This window comes from Manduca sexta, chromosome 15 (assembly GCF_014839805.1).
Source record: "Manduca sexta isolate Smith_Timp_Sample1 chromosome 15, JHU_Msex_v1.0, whole genome shotgun sequence".
Classification (NCBI taxonomy): Eukaryota; Metazoa; Arthropoda; class Insecta; order Lepidoptera; family Sphingidae; genus Manduca; species Manduca sexta.
Window position 1 is genome coordinate 12,413,003 of NC_051129.1, and position 4,005 is coordinate 12,417,007.

At 36.3% G+C, this 4,005-nt stretch overlaps 1 non-coding gene across 1 annotated transcript; it reads left to right on the forward strand.

Moving 5' to 3' along the window:
* The first annotated feature begins 1,790 nt into the window (after window positions 1–1,790).
* On the forward strand, window positions 1,791–1,863 carry Trnak-uuu. Its single transcript has one exon. It is a non-coding gene; the product is annotated as a tRNA-Lys (tRNA).
* The last annotated feature ends 2,142 nt before the right edge of the window (window positions 1,864–4,005 follow it).

Here is a 4,005-nt window from a genome sequence, read left to right on the forward strand (position 1 = left end):
AGATATTATCGATATTTTTCAATTTCATTGTCTCGGTTTTGTGGTAGTGTACTTGGGTTGTGAACAACGTATTCTTGATGGCTTAGGCCGGGTAGTAAACAAATCTGGGTATTTTTCGTTATCAATCCTGTGGGTAAATAATTTGTAACTTGGCTTCATGATGCATATTTGTCGCTGTGTTACTTTAATAATGTAACTTAATAATACTTAATTTATTGCTACATCAATTATGCTTGTGATTTTTATAGCATTTGTGGGATAAATTAATATCATAGATTATTCATGATATTTTCGACGCACAGCAGACCTTTGGCAATAGCGGAATGCAGGGAAATTAGTGTTAATTTATTGTTAAATAGGTTAAAATTTTACATTTATCTATCCTTGATTTTGTAGTGCTATTTTCCTAAACAAATCATCAATTTTTGAAATTAAAAATGCATCGATACATCGATAAATCACAACACCTCCCCAACACTACGCGCCTCGGAGATTCCGCACAAAGTAATCATTTGTCTACTTGACTAAACTGAATTATATAATTTTTTTTCTTGTTATTAGCGTACCGTAATTGAAGGGCGCGAGACGAGACGGCTTCTGTTCTAACGTGCCCTCTACAAAGTTTGTACGAATCATCCTTCTTAAGGAGATGACTTGTTTCATGACCAAAATAGTCGTAGTAACTTCGTTTTATGTTCAGGTTGCAATAACTATAAGAAATAAAATATACTAATAATATCAGCTCTGTATTATATACCGTCCCTTTGCTGGGCACGGGCCTCCTCTACTACTGAGAGGGATTAGGTGTTAGTACACCAAGCTGGCCTAGTGCGGGTTGGTAGACTTCACACATCTTTAAAATTCTTATAGACAGTTGCAGGACCAGTAATTTAAAGTTACCGCTAATATTAATACTAGTGGTAGGATATATTTTTTATCCGCCCGGATAGAGATAGAGACCACCGTACACAGGGTGTTAAAACCTACTATAACGGTCCACGTAAGTGTGCCTGTGTGAGGGATCAGCCTGTGTATACGCGATTCAAACAGGCCGGAATAATTGTATCAACTGGCGAGCGTAAATATCTCATCGTCATTCGAAACTTACGACTACGACACACTCGACGTAAAGATTAAAGAAGATATGTTGAGCTGACTGCCAATCTTCACTAGTCAGAGAGAAACTACAAGAAGAAGAATTCGACACTATCTCATCTTCACTTCCACCATCAGTGGAGGATTACTTGCTGTACCCGCATAACAAATGCTTTAAGACTATCCCTTAACTGTATTATACTAAACGCGTAAAATAATAGTTCGCAATGATTCGCTCGTCACACCCTTACAATTGATGACTCGACGCGGCTTTGTTTATTTGGAATATTTGTAGATCGACTATACGACGATATTTGTTAATGGTAGAGTCACGATTAGTTTGTACACACGTTCACGCTTGTTTCAGGGGTAGGTAGTGGCGTACCAGTGGCAATAATGTTTTTTTTCAACAGGTAACCCGATGCAAAAAGCTTTACCTTAACACATCGCTTCCAATTTAACAGAAAAAAAATCAAAGATGAGAGTAAATAAAGCTAAAAGGGGGGAAGCCAGTATCAATCGGGTTCTATGAACGCTTGTTATGTTTTATGTGATACCGTATTAGTACTTATCCTTCTCAGTAGTAGAGGAGGCCCGTGCCCAACAGTGGGGCAGTATATAACACAGGGTTGATATTATTATATTAGTACTTACCAAAGTTGCACCAGTAAGTAATATTTGTAAAACGGACCGTAGCCCGGATAGCTCAGTCGGTAGAGCATTGGACTTTTAATCCAAGGGTCCAGGGTTCAAGTCCCTGTCCGGGCGGTATTATTTTGGTTTCTTTGTACGCTATCATTTTACTATTTATTTTTTGTTAGTTTATTTATTTAGGAAACGGTATGAGTCTTTGGTTTGGTTTTCAAGATGTTTTCGGGACCGACAGCTTGTGGATATCATAACTTTAACCAGAAAATGCTTCAAGCAATAGCATATTAAACGCTATAAAAGATGGAATAAATTGAGTTCATGACAACGAACGAAAAACCACGACGAAAATAATCAGACATTCCATAAAAATACTGTAGAATTAAACTGTTTTGTTTATCATTAACCCATTTTTAAGACGTGACGTCATTAGCATAATGATAGTTCCCAATATACTACATCAGATCACGAAAGGCCCCCATCAAGATTACTTTTCCAGGCCGTTATTATTCTTATGAATTTAAACTTATGGAAACATTTGTAAATCTAACTCATACCATATTGTACTTTTATTAATACCATATAATTTTATTTTTTGAATCCTGTCACGGCATAATTACCCTTCTGAACCTGATTATAAGTGATAAGGGTAAAGATAAGACATCGATTGACGAGAGATGATATATCAAGCCAGATACAATTACGCCTCTAGATTACTCAGCTAATAACTTAGCAAAGTTTTACGCAATTCCAGTTTGAGTAAGTTTTAGTAGTGTAGGAATGATTTATTTTCGCAGTCTTACTTATAAACTTGTTTTAGCGTTAAGAGATTAAAAATTGCTTAAATAGCTGTCAAAAACATCGCCGGTTCGCAGTTTAAACCTTAAGAGGCAAGATGGCGGATTTTGACTTACAGCTGATCAAGTAAATTTATGTTTTAACTTAGTACAACTTTGCGAATTTTTTATAAGATTGGTATTAAAACAAAATTGGTACTTCGCCAGATACGAAAAGGCCCAATCGTATTGTTAAAGGGCCCTCAATCGTCTGACATGGTATAAACAATGCGGTGTCAGGTCGCAGTAATAACTGCTTTTAAATGGATTTAAGATTTTACACACCATTATTTATAGAGTAGGGGTGAGTGTAAGAGAGTGTAAAGATTAAAGACGAGAGGTAATATTTAGATCTGAAAAGACCAAGATTTGTTTCCAGAACGTTAAAATCTTCAGTGTTAATTTTTTTTAGTTTACATATCAGAAATATTATCTTATTTTGCTATAATTATAAAATTAATGTTTGTATTTTTGATGTTTATTATAAGTAAATGAAGAAAACGCTGAACAAATTGATAAAAAATGACTCATAAAGCGGACTATGTTTTGGATTAACATGTACGCAATTTAAAACTTTCATTAGGCTAAGGTCTCATGTGGATAAAATCGCAAACAACTATGCATAATAAAATAAATCCAGTGTACTCCCAGCCCAACTGGTATGACCCCAGCCGAACTTGAAGCCTCGCTTCCGATACTAGGATAAATATATTCATTATACTAAATTAGCGACATTAATTCAACGCTCAGGTGTGGGCAGGGTACATATGACCACCACATTTATTGTATGGGCGAGAAATATAATCTACGAAGGTAAGAAACCTTGACCTTATGAGACCTGTAGAGACAAGAATCTTTTTTTTTATGATGACTGCCGCCGTGGTGAAATTGTTGAGTGCCCAGTGCGACACTGCTAAGATTTTGGGTTCGAATTCCGGGTCGGCTATTATATTGGGTTTTCTGTTCAGTACCACCCGGTAATGCGTGAGCCTGGTATAAGGTCGCCTCCTATCACATCATGGGACAGAATACACGGGTAAAAGTCTGTGCCCTGATTGCACAGCCCTTGAGGATAAAGGCGTGATGTTTCGAAGTAATGAAATGAGCTCTTGATGACACTCACCAATTATATACGTATATCCATACATAACATCACGCTTTTCCCTTTTTTTTCAGTGGTAGGCAGAGCAAGCTATTTTAGGTCATATAAAATGGGAGGGTCAGATAATTGTAATACCGGTCATACTGTAGGCTGATATTGATAAAAAAAAATGCTCTCAATTTTATGTTAACTGTCTGAAAATGATTGGCATGAAGAAAAAGAAGAAAAGAACAATTGATAAGACAAAGTGTTTCCAATATTTCTTAATCGTAAGGCAATGTGCATCTTCAAATGTCAGAGCGTTATGACTCGGGTAAATGACTA